The following is a 19,462-nucleotide window of genomic DNA, read 5'->3' as shown; positions in this document are numbered from 1 at the left end:
TACCAATCTTTATTTGTCGCCGACACATGGTGGTCGCTGCTGATAGTTATACACTTGCTGACTGCAAATCCTGGTCAGGAATCATCAAAATTTTAATGCAAAGCAGCAAGTTAACAAAGCATGGCAGAGTGCTTTGTAGAAATACACATTACTGGTGTTCATTATCAAAATGTTGTCTCAAAGCCTCCCTGATTCCAACAGCCTCCCATTATGTTCCTCTAGTAGTCCTGGTATCTGGCTGCTTAAAATAAGCCACCAGGTGATCCGCTTCCGTGCTCCACACTGTGGGAAACATTTATCATAGAATCATAGAATATCAGGGTTGGAAGGGATCCCAGAAGGTCATCTAGTCCAACCCCCTGCTCGAAGCAGGACCAATTCCCAGTTAAATCATCCCAGCCAGGGCTTTGTCAAGCCTGACCTTAAAAACCTCTAAGGAAGGAGATCCTACCACCTCCCTAGGTAACGCATTCCAGTGTTTCACCACCCTCTTAGTGAAAAAGTTTTTCCTAATATCCAATCTAAACCTCCCCCACTCCCCCATTTCACCCTTAGCCTCACAGCTATTATAGAGCATGCCCCCAGCTGCTATCACCATGGGAATAGTTTCCTTATTTAGGTCTAGCATTCCATAAAGGCAGCACCAGCATGCTTTTAATCTGCCAAAGGCACATTGTACAGTCATTCTGCACCTGCTCCACCTATTGTTGAAGCACTCCTTGCTGCTGTGCAGATTTCCCATCTAAGGTTTCATGAGCCATTGGAATAAAGGGTACACTGGGTCTCCCAGGATTGCTATTGGCATTTCACCATCCCCCACTGGAATCTTCTGCTCTGGAAAGAAAGTCCCTGCTTGCAGATTTCTGTACAGGCCAGTGTTCCTAAAGATGCATGCATCATGCACCTTCCTTGACCATCCCAGTTTGATGTTGATGAAATGCCCATGGATATCCACATGTATAGTATGTATATATACACAGGTTTGGGCTTCAACCCTCTCATCTCTATTGAGCATCACCAGGGTGGAGGGATCCGGGTGGTTTGTCAGTCATCTGGGTGGTACCCAGAGCCCAAGGTGCTAGGGAGCGATCTCAGTGGGCAACATTTACCATCAATCTATGAAGCAAAATCCCTGGGGCATAACGGCCTGTTTGAAACAGAAAATTCTGTTATTATGAGAGAACATTCAAACTGTTGGATCAGTAATACCTTTCTCAATCAAGAAAAGGAATCAACAATTTACGTAGCAGGTCAATTACCAGTCAAACCCCACACTGAAATTACCACCACCAGAAACAAAACAAAATACAGGAAACAAAGAACTGAAGAATCCGTGGTGCACATTTTACAATCTACATACAAGCAAAGAAAATGGCAGAGTGGTATCTTAACAGGGTCACAGTTCAGGCAGTCTGATTACCTGAATTTTGAATATTCAGTGTACCAGAGTTTTGAGTTTCATGTAAATTTAATCTAACTCTGAATGTCCTGAAACTCTTACTCCCCCACCCAAAAAGCAAACAAACAAAAATCCTCTCCCATAATTTTGAGAATAAATATTCACCCAAATCACAGAACCATAAAACCAGTGCTTAATGTGTGCCAGGGCTTGGCAGGGCTGAGCCCCGGCACCTCTAGGCTTGACGGTTCATAGTCCTCTGGCCTCGCTGCATCAGTTATGAAAGTAAAAAAAATTGCTTGAGCCCCAGCAGCTCTTTCATTACAGATTAAGCACTGCATAGAAACAGCTTATTCCTGCACACCTATCTTCCTCTCAATGATTTCTAGAATGTAGTAATTCTGATGCTGTGGTTTGTTTGCTATCTTTTCACTGTATGAAATGTCATGCAAATTGTGTGGTGCTCTTTCTGTTGACATTCCATGGAACTTGGGCTCATCGCTCACTTTGCTTTTGTCTACTCACAAAAGTTGCACTGACTATCTATTCAGTTACTGATAATACCTCTTGTCTGAACACTCTTATTTCAGTTTCAGAGTGGCCTATATATTTAGTTTAAGTCAGTTCTTGATGGACTTATGCTAATGAATATAGGTCACTATTAAGCTGACTTACACAAGTTTCACAAAACCAGAGCACAAGCCACATATGGAGAATGCTGTAGGCATGTCTGAAATGCCCACCCTGCCTCGGCGACCTAAACATTGAAAACACAAGAACAGCAAGTGAAGACTGATTAATTTGCTTCACTTAATGTTTGGATTAATTGTGATAATGATTCATCCAAATATTGTGGGGAACTAGTGAGTTGCAAAAATATTCTAATTAATTTGGCAATTCCTGAATGTCGCTGAACACTGCAGGCCAAAATATTTGCAGACATAACTCCACTGAAGTCAATGTGGTCTTATGAGCAGAGAATTTGCCCCTGAGCTCTATGAACCTCTGAATGCCAATGAATCAAACTAGTCCTGTTCATTCACAGATAAATCAGTGCTAAAGCTGTGTTGCCTAGAGTCATTTTTAAAATCAGTATCTGGACTTTTATGTAGTGTAGATGAGGCCATGCTTCCACTCTTATTGCACACATACAATAGAAAAAAATTAGTTTTGTCCCTGCTTCCAAACTAATGCAAGTCCTGGGAGTTTTATTTCTCAGGTTCCTTTTTCCAAGATAAAATTCCACCAACAAGGGGTGAAGGCGGCCCAGAGGTAGACCCCCTATTCCATGGGTTCATCAAGGCTGTTCCGATGTTGGACTCTCAGGCTGTCAAGCCTTTCCGGTTGTGCAGGAACGGACCAAATGGCGAACGATCGCTATGGCCTACTGTCTGGGTAAGCATTGAAGAAGGTTCCTTTTCCCTGGGGTGAATCCCTGGATGATGGCTTTGAGTGTGATCCTGGTGGTTTTGTTTGTTTCTATTGGCCTTGCTTCTTTGTCTACTTAAAATAAAAGGTAAAAGTCAGTGGCAAATGTAATGTATTTAGCATGAAATTGTCTTCTAATAAATGAAAAAGGTGAAGAATGAAATTCTACCCTGGGCCAAGCCCCCGTCCCCAGCAGCACAGGGAAAGAAATGTTACAAATGTTCCCCTTTGCTTCAGGGGGCAGTGATCTGCATAAGCCCTTTACCAGGCAGAGAGAACGTCTCCCCAGTACTGCCTCAAGCTGACTGGAGCACTTGGGAAAGGGTGTGTGTGAGATCAAACCACTGTCCACTCCTCACTCTTTCAGTCCACTTCCCCCCAACCTGTGCAGTTATTCTCCCCTCAGTCCTGATGGACTTTAGGAATTTCATTTATTGCTAAAAAGAAATTGGGATGACACTAAGCTTGATAAATTTCACCCCAACAATTAGTATGAAAAAAATATACACAGTAGAAAATAGGGGTCTGAATAAACATGGGCTCTCAGCCTTAACCTCAGTTCTGACAATAGTGAGAAACAACAGATAAGAGATGGAGGAAGGAAAACCTTTTTCTCTTGGTGTTGTGAAAGTGAAATCCATCAAAGACTCATGAATTATATAATCAGTGTTCATCTTTCACAAAACGAAACCTTATGTTTCTAATAATAATTTATATTTATTTTTGTTTCTTTTTTAGGGAAACATGATACAGAAATTGGTAAGTGTTATGCTTTTTCCTCCAACAAATAAAAGTTGTGTACAAATTTGTCTCCTGATAAGGGTGTTTGATTATTTATTTATGTACTTTTTTGAGTGAAGTTTTTTAACCAGAAGAAGATTAAAGCCCTGATACTGCATTAACATCAGTTAGCTATTGACTTCAGTGAGTCTAGGATCAAGCACTGAATGCACAAGTCATATCACTAAAACAATACGGTAACTCTTCACTTAATGTTGTTCTGTTAACATTGTTTCGTTGCTGATCTATTAGGGAACAAGCTCGTTTAAAGTTGCAAAATGCTCCCTTATAAGTCGTTTGGCAGCTGCCTGCTTTGTCCACTGCTTGCAGGATTCTCCAGAAGAGCAGCCCCTCCTTGTGGGGATTAGAACCAAGGGGGGCTCACAGCCCCCCCCCCCCATCAGCTCCCCTAAATTCTCTGTAAGGTATGTGGCTCAGCAGCTGCCCAGCAGCATTTCAGGTGGCCCTCCCCACACTGCCCTGCTGCTCCTGCCCTGCCTTCTGCCTTGGAGCTGCTCTCAGGAGTTTCCTGCTTGATGGGGAAGTGGGGGAGAGGGGTGCTGATATCAGGATGTCCCCCTGCTCCTGCCCCCCCTCGCTCCATACCCCCTCTCCACAAAGCAGAGGAGGGAGACTGGGCTCAGGGACAGAAAGGAGGGAGCTTCCTGGAAGCTGTTGCTTCCTGTCTGAACTGGGGGACCTGCTTAAAAGGGCAACATACCTGAACTGGGCTCAGCATACTTAAAGGGGCAATGCACGTCTCTCTCACTCATGCATGCACCCCCCAGCACTTTGGAAAGTCAGCACCTGTGCAGCTGTGCATGTGCTGTCAGGAGGAGGGAGTGGTGCACTCCAGCTGGATAGCGTGGGCTCATCATCATGTTCAGTTTTTGCAGGGAAGTGTTTGCAGCTACTGCCCTGCATCTATTGTGTTTCCTCCCTTCTGCCTCAGTCCATGCTGCCTTGTAGAGTGTAAGGCTACATTAACAACAGCCTATTAACCCTTGAGGGCTCAGCTGAGTGCTAGTTCATCATTTAGCAGCAAGGCATTCCCTGGGAAATATTCCACCCTCCTATTCCACCACCTCAACCAAGCTTCACAATCATTTATTGCTGTGTACAATATTAAACTGTTCATTTAAAATTGTTTAAAATTTATACTGTATATGTATATAATGTCTTTTGTCTGGTGAAAAAAATTTCCCTGAAACCTAACTCCCCCTATTTACATTAATTCTTATGGGGAAATTGGATTTGCTTAATATCATTTTGCATAAATTCACATTTTTCAGGAACATAATTACAGTGTTAGGTGACGAGTTACTGTAATGCTGATAATTTGAGGTCCAGCAATTCCACTTTTTGCACCACCAGAACTCCCAACAAAGCCAATGAGAATATGTGAGATACGAGGAAGCAGAACTGGGCTCTAATGGCTAGATTTTTAAAGATGCCCCTCTTTCCTTTGATAGCGTATATGGAGTGTGGGTGGGTGTGTGCAGACTCAGATTTCATATCACAATCAGAGCTCTGAGACACTTCTCAAACTAACCCCCCCACTCTCCTCATATCAGACTCAGAGATCTCCCAAGGTGCTCCACCTAATTCATCCACCACTCAACACAGGTGTACCTAACACAGTGAAGGCCGTTGGAGTGTATGCAGAAAATTCATCGTAAGTATTGCCAGCTCCAGTGGAGCAGAGTCAACTCTGCATTAACTCTGTATGTCCTGGTTTTCAGAAGTCTGAGTTTTGATGAACTTAGAGACACCTGGTGGGTAAGGTAATATCTTTTATTGGACCAACTTCTGTTGGTGAAAGAGACACATTTTCAAGCTACACAGAGCTCTTCTTCAGGTCTTTATGGCTCAAAAACTTGTCTTTATTACCAATAGAACTTGGTCCAATAGAGAGATTACCTCATCCACTTTGTCTGTCTAATATCCTGTGACCAACATGGCTACAACAACATTGCAAACGACTTTTGATGCACTTGATGTTCTGGAAGGGTATGAGCTTCTTTGGGAAACCTTAACTCTATGATAACAAAGGTGGGTTTTTTCCCCCCATTCCATTTATTGTAGTTCACAAAAAAGCAGGAAGAGTCTCTTTGAAATCATTAATGGATTCAGGTAACTTGGGCCACCTGGATGCTTGACTCTGCCTGTGCATTTGCTTCCAGCTCAGCAGGACTGTGGAGTTGTTTCTTTAATCTATCTAATCGCCCCTTGTGACAGGATGTGAAATTACTGCAACTTTCCAGTTACCGTTTTACTTTCTCTTTCAAACTCTGCAAATGCTGCGAGAGGAGGAAAGCACATTTATTGGTCTGGAACACAAACACATTTATTTAAACAAGTGTAAGGAAAAGCAATGAGAAAACTCTGTAGCTATTTTATTACCAGAATTAGCTGTAAAATTTGATAAACTGGACTACTGACTCAAAACGCAATTATCTCAACAAAACCAGTGACGTCTGACCACGTCCTGAAGATTGCTCCTTCTGAGAAGTTTTACAATCAGGTAGGTTAATTTTGCTTCAGAATGACTCTTTGTAACCAACTCCTAATATACACTGCTTGTTGCTTGGACAATTTGAAGATTAAATAATCCTCTGATAATTTGTTTCACTCTTTATTAACACTACAATACATGTACATTCAAATTGATTAACATTCAAATGCATTGCTCATTTTCGTAGCAGTGTACCATGAGATTTGTACAGCAGGTTGAATTAATAATTTGTTTATTTTGCTATTTTGTTTTATTGAAGAACCCTGGGCCTCATTCTGTTCTCAGTGATGTCAGGGAAAAGATTTGTAAAAAAATAACTTCCAGTATTTAGAATACAGGAAGAAAGTTACTGCGCCAAATCCAGTGGTTATCAGTCTATTTTTCTGCCTGTTGTCATTTCAGTTTTCTAGAGCTGACTGTGGGGCTGAATCCTTTTGCTTCTGATACTTTCAAGGGAAAAAAGGAAAATTATTTCCAGAATCAATCAAAATAGAAAATTGCATCCTTTTCTCCTGATTAAATCATGGGAATTAAGCATGTGTCTTAAGTTTGATCCTGTGTTTGAGAGTGTTGCTGAATAGGGGATTTCATAACATAATAAAAAAGAGGCAAATTTATATATTGTGTGACAGATAAGCTCCTTTTGTGTGAAAATCCATTGGAGGTGAGATTTCATAAAGAAATCCATAGAAGTAAAGCTAGTTGGGAAAAATGGAATTATTATTGTGAAAATGTATTTTAAAATTATTTCTATTTTATTTGAAATATTTTATGGATTTTTCAATTTTTAATCAAATATTATTAAAACAAAATTTTGTTTTTAGTTTTTCTTTTTCTTCAACTATCATTTCCCCCTCTGTGTTTCTTTTTAGATGTGAAATATTTTTTTCATTTAGCATAATTTCATTGAAATGATCAGAAAAATCATTTTGAATATTTTCCTAAAAATCATGTGAAAAATCATTTTTGTTGAACTTTTTTTGTCCAGCTACAGTATTGTCAGCTCACATAATATTCTTGTGAGTTTGGGGATTTTATTTTGTCTCACAATATTTGGTGATTTTTCTGAAGCCTGGCATCTCTAGTTTTGAGATTGTGCAAATTTCAGATTTCATTTAAAGTAGAATTACATTTCTAGCCCTTGTGGTTCCAGAGAAAAGACTATGGCCTGAGTGCTCCCTGAGGGATCAAAATGTATCAAATGAAAATTAAATTGAAAATTATGACAACATATGTTATGGCCTAAACTCGATCTCTAATCTACTAAAAGCATTTAAATTAGATATACATAAAATAATATTCAAGCAGTACACATGTCCCGGAGAAGTTTTAAAGAAAGGCAAACCACTGAACTGGTGGAAGTCACAGGCTAGGAACCTGGAACCAGAGTTTGTTGAAATGCTAAACCGGCTTTAGAGAGCAGTGTTCTCTTATGCAGGTGAAGAGAGAATATTTTCTTCTTTAGAGTTTATTCAACTAGTTTAGTTCAATGACTAGTTCATTGAAAGTTGAGAAACTGATTGAGAATTGAAAAAGCAGGAAAGCTGGTAACATTACAGCCCTGGAGGCTTTTGTGAAAACAATACCATTAGGATTCTGATCCTGCAGTCAGCCCCCTGTGCTGGTGTGGAGAGTCACGGGGGCTTCATATGGGCATTAGCATCTGCCTGTGATGATGAGCTTGCAGGAGCTGGGGCTATATGTCTAAGGAGTGAAGTGAAATTCACATGCTAAAAACAGGTTTCGGAGTAGCAGCCGTGTTTGTATCCGTAAAAAGAAAAGGAGTACTTGTGGCACCTTAGAGACTAACAAATTTATTAGAGCATAAGCTTTCGTGATCTACATCCGATGAAATGAGCTATAGCTCACGAAAGCTTATGCTCTAATAAATTTGTTAGTCTCTAAGGTCCCACAAGTCCTCCTTTTCTTTTTACATGCTAAAAACTTACTTAAACTGGAATCAGTGTTTTAAAAGTCTGATGCTCATTGACACTAAGGCTGCTTTGGAAATGACCGTTGTTCCCAGAATGTCATAAGTCCTGAGCTGTCTCCCTGTTTCCATTCCTCATTTATTTTAAGAAATTCAATAATATTTTTAGAATATTTCTTTCAGGAGCAGCCAAGAAACCTAGCTTGGCTCTGAACAAATTACAGCTCCCCCGTCCCCCTATCTCTGTGGGGATTTCATTTCCCCTACTTGACTAATTGTCCTTAATGCTATGTTTATGTCATGGAGGTCACAGAAGTCAAGGAATCCTCTGTGACCTTTTCTGCTTCAGGCCCTGGGGCCAAGGGACTAGAGCTGGCAGCCAGCAGGGCCCTGGCAAGGTTCCAGCGATGCACATGCATGACAGCCTTGCACACGGGGAGGGGCAGGGGGAACCCCCGCAGCTCCCAGCCACCATGGTGGCAGGAGAAACCATGAAGCTGCGGCAGCAAAAGTCACAGACAGGTCACGGCTTCCATGAATTTTAGTTTGTTATACCAATAAAATAAAAACCAGCAGGATCTTATTAAAGAGAAAAAGGCAAAATACCACATTTATTGTGAATACAGAAAGAATCATAGTAAGCAGTTAGTTATAGCTATAACATTCCATTCAGTCTCATATTTATTCACACATTCATTCATACAAACACACACACACAGGTTCTGCAAGGTTGTTATCATAGTTACCAGCCTTAGAGTTGCTCATGCCAAGCCACTGGCCAGGTGGCCTGGACATGAGGAGGGAGCAGGGCCTTGTCAGATGCTCATCTGATGCTCCTGGAAGTTGGTTTGCAGAATCAGACCCCAAAGTTCTCACTTTTTAGAGTCTATTTTTATAGGAATTTCTTCCTATGCCAGTCTATGGGAATTGCTTCATCATGCTGTTGCTGAATCAATCAGCAGATAGCACATTCCTGATGGCTCCAAGATGTTATCTTGTTCTTTGGTTCTCCCATTCTTGAGGCTGTTGGGTGGATTCCAGTCTGCCCTCCGGGGGGTCCTCTGGTTATTTCCACTTGACGCCTTCTTCAGCCGATGGACACTGGATTCTTAGGCTGGCACCTCCCTGATCATTCAGTTATTATCCACACCAAGCATCCATCCACATACATCCTCTATCCCTATTTTAATGACAATTGTTAATACAACAAAAGGGCGGGGAGTCTCTGGGTGCTGTTTCTGTTGTTAGAGTATTGTTTTGAGTCTCTCTCTCTGTGAATTTCTTTGAGAACAGACTCTGTCTTAGAATGTACTAACACACTTAGCAGCTTGCAAGTTTCACACATAGAGGGAGAGAAACAGTACCAAAAACCAAGAGACCTCTTAATTAGTAATACCCTGGAATTTGAACTATGGGGAATCAAACTCATTTGTGATTTTAATACAGAACTTCTTTAATATGATCCAACAAGTTTATTACACATCTTAGCCTTAATTATTCTACCTCCTTTTTGTTAAGTCATCTTTGGGGCTGTTACATATAACTGTACTAACCCCACCGTGAATTTACATTGAACGAGAATTAGTACTCTCTCTCCCCTTTTCATGCATTGTAGGCATAGGCACCGACTCCACCGGTGCTCCGGGGCTGGAGCACCCACAGGGAAAAATTAGTGAGCACTCTGCACCCACTGGCAGCCAAGCTCCCCTCACCCCCCATCCCACCTCAACTCCTTCACCCCCACAAACAAGCCATGTCTCCACTCCTCTGCCTACCTCCCAGTGCTGTTTGGCAGCACTTAGGACTTTCCAGGAGGGAGCAGGGAGGAGCGGGGACACGGTGGGCTCAGGGGAGGAGGCAGAGAAGAGGGGGGGCAGGGGCTGGGTCTTCTGGGAAGGGGGTGGAATGGAACGGGGATTTTGGGAAAGGGATGGGATGGGGGTGGGGTGAGGGCTGTGCAGAGGCAGGGCCAGGGGCGGGGGTGGGGTCAACCACCCACCGGGAACAGTGAAAGTCTGCGCCTATGATTGTAGGTTCAAATTATTATAGATTTATTGGCTCATGAGCTCCTACAAGAGTTGCTGCAGAACAAGCCTGGTCAAATGTAGTTAGAAAGTTCTGCTTCCATTCTTCCTTCCATGTAGAAGCGGTTCTATGGTGTAATCCTGTATTTTAGATCAATGGCAAAACTTTGATGTGGAGGGATTGGATGGAGAGAGGAATTATGACTGTGTCTTGGCTAATTGACAGTAATCAGTTTAAACCATTTGTAGACCTACAGTAACAATTTGCCTTGCCCTGTTCTGGAACATTTAAATAACAGTTAAAACATTGGTTTACCAATGTATTTGGATTGGATGTATTGGGAGCTCCAGAACCTCCAGAACGTTTATTATTTTGTAGGAAACTTCCTGGATTTATTCAGCCAGCGGTTTTATCCTTTTACGGTTTTCTGGCCTAAAAAGCTCAGTCAAAGACTGATAACTCAAGAGCTGCTTGGAATAGAGATTTGGATACACAGATATCTCCGACGCAATGGAATACAATTGTATCTACTGTTAAAGAAAGCAACTGCAGACCACCTTTCAAATAAACTGGTCCCCACATAGGCTAATGGTAGAGGGCTTCCTAAATGTTGATCACTATTAGAAATTTAACTGTCTTGGTGCTACAATAGCTCATATGCTTTGGGAAATTCTGGGATGAGGTGGGTAAAAGGACCAAATTGATATTGGATGCTAAGTTGGAGCCCTCCCTCTTATGTTTTATTCTTGGACATAACCTCCATGTATCAGGAATATTTGGTAAGAAGGGGGTGTGGTTCCAGTGTGCAGCTTTGGTTACTGGAAAATTAGTCCTGCAAAAATGGACAACTCAGTCCACACCAAACATTTATGCCCAGCTCAGTGATATGGCTGAGCTCACACCTAATGAATGACCAGCATTCTGTACAGGGGGAAGGCCTGAAAAATTCAAAGACATTTGGGCTCACTTTTTAGAGGTCTATATTAATGTAGACCCTTAACGTAGGTAAGTTGCTTCTCCTCCCCTCCCTTTAGTCTAACCCTCTTTACTTACTTTGTGTGTTATGATAAATCTGGTATTTTGATATATTTGCACTATTTGGAAAGAAAGAAAGAAAGAAAGAAAGAAAGAAAGAAAGAAAGAAAGAAAGAAAGAAAGAAAGAAAGAAAGAAAGAAAGAAAGAAAGAAAGACCGGAAAACATAAACTGATCAATGCCAATGCAATTTTGCAAGCACCAAGTGTTCAAAAATCATGAGATTAACTAAAGGAAACATGAGATTTATTTTCTAAAAAAATACATTTTGGACTTTTTGGTTTTCTGAGCACTGAGATTTTCTTCTAGTCGTGTTCTCAAGTTTTTCTACTTCACCACAAGAGCAAGAAACTGACTGTTGTTAGAATGAGAGCTGAGATTCTCCTCTCACCATAGGATTGCAAGAGCTGGGGCATTAAGAGAAATGCCAGCTATTGAAAGAGTCAGGGTGAAATCAGGAAAGTTGGAGACAACCCAATGTGATTTGTTAGTGCTTTGATGTGGGAAGGAAATGCCTCCACTTCTAGCTACTGCAGGTGCTTCTCCGGCTCTCATCCCTGCACTATCTGAGCACCTCCCAAGCTTTGATACGTTCAGTCTCACAACACCTCTGGAAGGTGGGGAAGGGTTTTTATTCCTACTTTAGAAGAGGAAAAGTCAGGCACAGGCAGAAGAAATGACTTGTCTGAGTTCACACAGAGCAGGAATTAAGCCTGGGTCTCTCAGGTTAACCAACACCTGAACTACTGGACTATCATTTTCTCTGCAGCAGGAGCCGCGTAAAAGAGGATGCATGCACAGATGCACACGCACACGCACACACTAAGTCAGTAAAGTCTTTCTAAGATCATCTCACTGACCCTAGCCCTGCTCACTAGGCCAGTCCTGTGCAGAGTCAGGAGATAATGGTGGACAGGAATTGAGTATATGTCATAGGGGTGAAAATGTGTCATTTTTCAGGCCTGCTCGAAGAGGTTCAGGCTGCCTCTGAATGCACGCTTTCTGTGCTCAGCTTTTTAACCCAGCTGCCCACAGCCCCTCCTTTCTCCAGGTCTGTTTGCATTTCTTAGATAAGCTTCTTCCCCTGCAGGAATTCACTTGCTGGCTGTTGGCTGCTGGCACTTCCCTTCCATCTCACTGATCAGCTTGTTAAGATGGGAAATTTCTTTGGAAAATTTGGTGGCATTTTCACCTCATTTCTTCACAGTCTCCCTTTCCAGTTTCCCCAGTCCGGCTAGCAGAAATTAGAATCATAGAATCATAGAAATCCTAGAACGGGAAGGGACCTTGAGAGGTCATCTAGTCCAGTCCCCTGCACTCAAGGCAAGACTAAATATTATCTAGACCATCCCTGACAGATGTTTGTCCAACCTGTTCTTAAAAATCCCCAATGATGGAGATTCCACCACCTCCCTAGGCAATTTATTCCAGTGCTTAACCACTGTCATAAATATAAAGGGAAGGGTAACCACCTGTCTGTATACAGTGCTATAAAATCCCTCCTGGCCAGAGGCAAAACCCTTTCACCTGTAAAGGGTTGAGAAGCTAAGGTACCCTCGCTGGCACCTGACCCAAAATGACCAATGAGAGGACAAGATACTTTCAAATCTGGAGGGGGGGACAAAGGGATTGGTCTGTCTGTGTGATGCTTTTGCTGGGAACAGACCAGGAATGCAAGCCTTACAACTCCTGTAAAGTTAGTAAGTAATCTAGCTAGAAAATGCGTTAGATTTTCTTTTGTTTAATGGCCTGTAAAATAAGCTGTGATGGCAGGAATGTGTATTCCTCTTTTTGTATCTTTTTGTAACTTAAGGTTTTGCCTAGAGGGATTCTCTATGTTTTGAATCTGATTGCCCTGTAAGGTATTTACCATCCTGATTTTACACAGGTGATTCTTTTACCTTTTCTTTAATCAGAATTCTTCTTTTAAGAACCTGATTGATTTTTCATTGTTCTTAAGATCCAAGGGTTTGGGTCTGTGTTCACCTGTACCAGTTGGTGAGGATTCTTATCAAGCCTTTCCCAGGAAACAGGGTGTAGAGCTTGGGGGGGGGGGGGATATTCTGGGGGAAGATGACTCCAAGAGGTCTCTTTCCCTGTTCTTTGTTTAAAACGCTTGGTGGTGGCAGCATACTGTTCAAGGACAAGGCAAACCTTGTACCTTGGGGAAGATTTTAACCTAAGCTGGTAAGAATAAGCTTAGGGGGTCTTTCATGCAAGTCTCCACATCTGTACCCTAGAGTTCAGAGTGGGGGAGGAACCTTGACAACCACTCTGACAGTTAGGAAGTTTTTCCTAATGTCCAACCTAAACCGCCCTTGCTGCAATTTAAGCCCATTGCTTCTTGTCTTATCCTCAGAGGTTAAGGAGAACAATTTTTCTCCCTCCTCCTCGTAACAACCTTATATCTTGAAGGCTGTTATCATGCCCCCCCTCAGTCTTCTCTTCTCCAGACTAAACAAACCCAATTTTTTTCAATCCTCCCTCATAGGTCACATTTTCTAGCCCTTTAATCATTTTTGTTGCTCTTCTCCAGACTTTCTCCAATTTGTCCACATCTTTCCGGAAATGTGGCGCTCAAAACTGGACACAATACTCCAGCTGAGGCCTAATCAGCACAGAGTAGAGCGGAAGAATTACTTCTCATGTCTGCACATCTACCAATGTGATAGCAATTCCCCTCTGCCATGTACATTGGCCAAACTGGACAGTCTCTATGTAAAAGAATAAATGGACACAAATCAGACGTCAAGAATTACAACATTCAAAAACCAGTCGGAGAACACTTCAATCTCTTTGGTCACTCGATTACAAACCTAAAAGTGGCAATTCTTCAACAAAAAAACTTCAAAAACAGACTCCAAGAAGAGACTGCTGAATTGGAATTAATTTGCAAACTGGATACAATTAACTTAGGCTTGAATAAAGACTGGGAGTGGATGGGTCATTACACAAAGTAAAACTATTTCCCCATGTTCCCCCCTACCCCCCGTTCCTCAGATGTTCTTGTAAACTGCTGAAAATGGCTCACCTTGATTATCACTACAAAAGTCCCCCCCCCCCACTCTCCTGTTGGTAATAGCTCACCTTACCTGATCACTCTCGTTACAGAGCGTATGGTAACACCCATTGTTTCATGTTCTCTGTATATATCTCCCCACTATATTTTCCACTGAATGCATCCAATGAAGTAAGCTATAGCTCACGAAAGCTTATGCTCAAATAAATTTTTTAGTTTCTAAGGTGCCACAAGTCCTCCTTTTTTTTTTGCATGTCTTGCTTACAACATTCCTGCTAATACATCCCAGAATGATGTTTGGTTTTTTTGCAACAGCGTTACAGTGTTGACTCATATTTAGCTTGCAATCCACTATGACCCCCAATCCCTTTCCGCAATACTCCTTCCTAGGCAGTCATTTCCCATTTTGTATGCATGCAATGATTGTTCCTTCCTAAGTGTAGTATTTTGCATTTGTCCTTATTGAATTTCATCTGATTTACTTCAGACCTTTCTCCAGTTTGTCCAAATCATTTTGAATTTTAATCCTATTCTCCAAAGCACTTTCAATCCTTCTTCTTCCTCTGAAACTGATCCAGTCACTCATGTTGAAAAACAATCTCATGCCTGTCAGCTTCTGTCTTTTCATCATTGGACCTCAAGTATTTTACAATGGACATAAATTTCACTATCCCCATTTTACAGATAGAGAAACTGAGGCACAGAGAGGTGAAAACCCAGATCACTAAGGGACTTAGGTGCCTAAAGCCCAGATTTAGGTGCCTAACTTCCAGAATTAGGTGCCAGTGAAATCCAGACAACCCCTGCTTAGCTGCCACCTACCCCTCTAGGCACATGAAACTCACTCAATGCCAACATGGCATCTAAGTTTCTGCTTCTGGGCATGAGCACTGCTGCCTCACTCTAGGCATCCAGTCACCTAACTCATGTCTAAGCACCAGTGGGACCCTTAAACCAGAAGACAGGCAGTGGGACACCTGTGGGGCCTGATCCGTTATATGTGTTCTGAGCATACTGGAATGGGACTCATGCAAAATCCAGAGGCAGATCCTTTATAACTTTTAGACTAGTGGGAGTGGGAGATTTAGGTTCAATTACACTCTGCTTGGTGGGGAGAAAGGGTCTCCTACTGAGTGCAAGTGACTCCTTAGGTCAGGGGTGGGCAAACTTTTTGGCCCAAGGGCCACATCAGGGTTGTGAAACTGTACGGAGGGCCTCCCCAAACAGCCTGGGCCCTGCCCCCTATCCGCCCCCTTCCACTTCCCGCCCCCTGACTGCCCCCCTCAGAATTCCACTCAGAATCCCCGACCCATCCAACCCCCCCTGTTCCTTGTCCCCTGACCGCCCCCTGGGACCCCTGCCCCTATCCAACCCCCCCCGCCCCCCCGCGCTCCCTGCCCCCTTACCATGCTGCTCAGAGCGGCAGGACTGGCAGCTGTGCCGCCACCATGGCCGGAGTGCCTGCGGGGGAGGGGGGGCAGCAGGGGAAGGGTCGGGGGCTAGCCTCCCTGGCCGGGAGCTCAAGGGCCGGGCAGGACGGTCCCTTGAGGACGGGCAGGCCGGATGTGGCCCGCGGGTCATAGTTTGTTCACATCTGCCTTAGATGAAAGCCCCAAGCACTGAGCTATAGAATGTTCTGATGAGAGGTTCCCTTAGTCTCTCCTGGTGAAGCTGTTCCACTGTGAATAAATAATGAAAAGTCACTGAGCCAGAGCAAGAAAGTGAAGAAAGCAACAATGACTCTGTACCCTGGTGGTCAGGGCACTGGCAGATAGAAGATGCAGGGTGCAGAACTCTGTTCCAGTGACTATAGGTCTCAGAGTGGCAGCTGTGTTAGTCTGTATCAGCAAAAAGAACGAGGAGTCCTTGTGGCACCTTAGCGACTAACAAATTTATTTGGGCATAAGCTTCCGTGGGCTAAAACCCACTTCATGGGATGCATGCAGTGGAAAATACAGTAGGAAGATATATCTATACACAGAGAACATGAAACAATGGGTGTTGCGATGAAGTGGGTTTTAGCCCATGGAAGCTTATGCTCAAATAAATTTGTTAGTCTCTAAGGTGCCACAAGGACTCCTCATTCTTTTTATTTGATTATAGTTCTTTTCCTGCAGAAGTGAGCATTCATTGCTCCCCATATGAATTCATCACTTGACCTTCCCTGGGAACACGCCCTGGGCTCAGGGGATGGACAAACCAGGAACTCAGTCAGCATTGAAGCCATAGGATCATAAAGAATAAACTTGCACTATAGAATGGTGTGGGTGTAAAATCTGTCACTGAATGAGACCTCCCTTAGAAGCTGACTGCATCATTACAGACAGAGAAGGGCAGCCTTGTCTAGACATGGGGCTCAACCCTGCCTTTGGGAACTCTGGGGGAAGGGTGGGAGTGCTGAGATGGAGTGCCCCAAGAGTCGGTCCTGGGGCTGGTTTTGTTCAATATCTTCATTAATGATCTGGAGGATGGTGTGGAGTGCACCCTCAGCAAGTTTGCAGACAACACTAAACTGGGAGGAGTGGTAGATATGCTGGAGGGTAGGGATAGGATACAGAGGGACCTAGGCAAATTAGAGGATTGGACCGCTTGCAGAGGCAATAAAGTCGTTGTTTCAAGATTATGCATTCTTTATTAATTCATCACACAAATAGGGGGATAACTTCCAAGGTAGCCCAGGAGGGGTGGGGCAGAAGGGAAGGACAAGGCCACACTGCACTTCAAAACTTATTGAATGCCAGCCTTCTGTTGCTTGGGCAGTCCTCTGGGGTGGAGTGGTTGGGTGCCCGGAGCCATCCCCCGCGTTCTTGGGCGTCTGGGTGAGGAGGCGATGGAACTTGGGGAGAAGGGCGGGCAGTTACACAGGGGCTGCAGCGGCCATCTGTGCTCCTGCTGCCTTTCCTGCAGCTCCATCAGACACCGGAGCATATCAGTTTGATCCCCCAGTAGCCTCTGCATTGCATCCTGCCTTCTCTCATCACGCTGCCGCCACCTCTCATTTTGCTCATCCCTCCTGTCCTTGCGTTCATTTTCTGCTTTCCTGGACTCTGCCATTGTTTGCCTCCATGCATTCTGCTGAGCTCTTTCAGTGCGGGAGGACTGCATGAGCTCAGAGAACATTTCATCGCGAGTGCGTTTTTTCACCTTCTTATCTGCGCTAGACTCTGAGATGGAGATGATAGGGGGAGCATTGAAACATTTGCAGCTGTGGGAGGAAAAAAAGGGAGATTAGTATTTAAAAAGACACATTTTAGAGAACAATGGGTAGACTCTTTCACGGTGAACCAAGCTGTTAACATTACATAGCACATGTGCTTTCGGTACAAGGTTGCATTTTGCCTCTTATATTGAGGGTCTGCCGGGTTGGTGTGAGAGATCACACACGCTGGGCCGGGCAACAGAATTCGGCTTGCAGGCGGCCATGGTAAGCCACAGTCTTTCAGCTTCTTCAACCTTCATAACATGTGGGAATGGTTTCACACAGCAGCTCCCTCCTTTCCCATACCAAGCACCCGTTGGGCTGGCCATTTAAAAGGAGGGACTGCAGTTTTCGGGTTGACATGCAGAACAAACCCAACTAAACCCCCGCCCTCCAATTCTCTGGGATGATTGCTTCATCCCTCCTCCCACCATGTGACTAGTATCAGGGAAGATCCCTGCCAGCCAAACGCGAACAGCTCAGCGTGAACGGGTCCCCCCACCACGTAACTAAAAGCGGGGATGATTTCTTTTCAGCACAGGCAAACAGCCCAGCAGGAACAGCCACCTCTGAATGTCCCCTTAATAATGTCCCTGGAGGATTTCCGCTCCATCCCCAGACACGTTAACAGACTTTTCCCGTAGCTGTACTGGCCGCAAATGCATCCTAAGTCTTCATGGCAAATTAATCATTAGACATGCTTGCTTTTAAACCATGTATTATATTTACAAAGGTACACTCACCAGAGGTGCCTTCTCCGGCTTCATGGTCTGGGAGCCCACCTTGGGAGGGTTGGCTCCAGGGTGATAAACAATTCCTGGCTGTCGGGAGAAGGGATTCTCCGCTTGCCTGCTGTGCGCTATCCTCATCATCATCATCATCTTCCTCGTCCCCAAAATCCTCATCCCTTTTGCTTGAGACTCCCCTCCTGCTGGAGTCCCCAGACAGGGGTGGGGTAGTGGTAGGGGTACCCCCTAGAATTGCATGCAGCTCATCATAGAAGCGGCATGTCTGGGGCTCTGACCCGGAGTAGCCGTTTAGCTCTTTGGTAGGCTTGCCTGAGTGCCTTAATTTTCACACAGTACTGCTGTGTGTCCCTGTTGTAGCCTCTGTCCATCATGCCCTTGGAGATTTTTTCAAATATTTTGACATTTTGTCTTTTGGAACGGAGTTCTGATAGCACGGATTTGTCTCCCCATATAGGGATCGGATCCAGTACCTCCCATTTGGTCCATGCTGGAGCTCCTTTGTGATTCTGGGACTGCATGGTCACCTCTGCTGATGAGCTCGCCACGCTGGCCAAACAGGAAATGAAATTCAAAAGTTTGCGGGGCTTTTCCTGTGTACCTGGCCAGAGCATCCGAGTTGAGAGTGCTGTCCAGAGCGGTCACAATGGAGCACTGTGGGATAGCTCCCGGAGGCCAATACCGTCAAATTGCATCCACACTACCCCAAATTCGACTTGGCAATGTCTATATCAGCGCTAATCCCCTCATCAGGGAGGAGTACAGAAATCAATTTTAAAAGCCCTTTAAGTCGACAAAAATGGCTTTGTCATGTGGAAGGGTGCAGGATTAAATTGATCTAACGCTACTAAATTCGACCTAAACTCGTAGTGTAGACCAGGGCTCAGCAGCAGTTCTGCAGAAAAAGACCTAGGTGGACGAGAAGCTGGATATGAGTCAACAGTGTGACCTTGTTGCCCAGAAGGCTAACAGCATTTTGGGCTGTATAAGTGGGAACATTGCCAGCAGATTGAGGAACATGATCATTCCCCCTCTATTTGGCATTGGTGAGGCTTCATCTGGAGTACTGTGTCCAGTTTTGGGCCCCACACTACAAGAAGGATGTGGAAAAATTGGAGAGAGTCCAGCGGAGGGTAACAAAAATGATTAGGGGGCTGGAGCACATGATTTATGAGGAGAGGCTGAGAGAACTGGAATTATTTAGTCTGCAGAAAAGAAGAGTGAGGGGGAGGATTTGATAGCAGCCTGCTGCCTTCAACTACCTGAAGGGGGGTTCCAAAGAGGATGGAGCTAGACTGTTCTCAGTGGTGGCAGATGACAGAACAAGGAGTAATGGTCTCAAGTTGCAGCGGGGGAGGTCTAGGTTGGATATTAGGAAAAACTATTT

General features: G+C 43.9%; 1 protein-coding gene and 1 long non-coding RNA gene across 11 annotated transcripts in view; both read left to right on the top strand.

Moving 5' to 3' along the window:
• Positions 1–19,462, top strand: part of LOC140898275 (uncharacterized) — a 2,445,793-nt gene that overhangs the window by 829,094 nt on the left and 1,597,237 nt on the right. The gene's annotated exons all lie outside the window — the stretch shown is intronic.
• On the top strand, positions 5,490–19,219 carry LOC144929425 (uncharacterized). The gene is made up of 2 exons (XR_013634651.1): positions 5,490–6,131; positions 18,533–19,219. It is a non-coding gene; the product is annotated as an uncharacterized LOC144929425 (long non-coding RNA).

The sequence above is a fragment of the Lepidochelys kempii genome, chromosome 14, assembly GCF_965140285.1.
Source record: "Lepidochelys kempii isolate rLepKem1 chromosome 14, rLepKem1.hap1, whole genome shotgun sequence".
Lineage (NCBI taxonomy): Eukaryota > Metazoa > Chordata > Testudines > Cheloniidae > Lepidochelys > Lepidochelys kempii.
The sequence above is the reverse complement of the archived record's forward strand: the minus strand, read 5'-3'. Positions and strand labels throughout refer to the sequence as shown.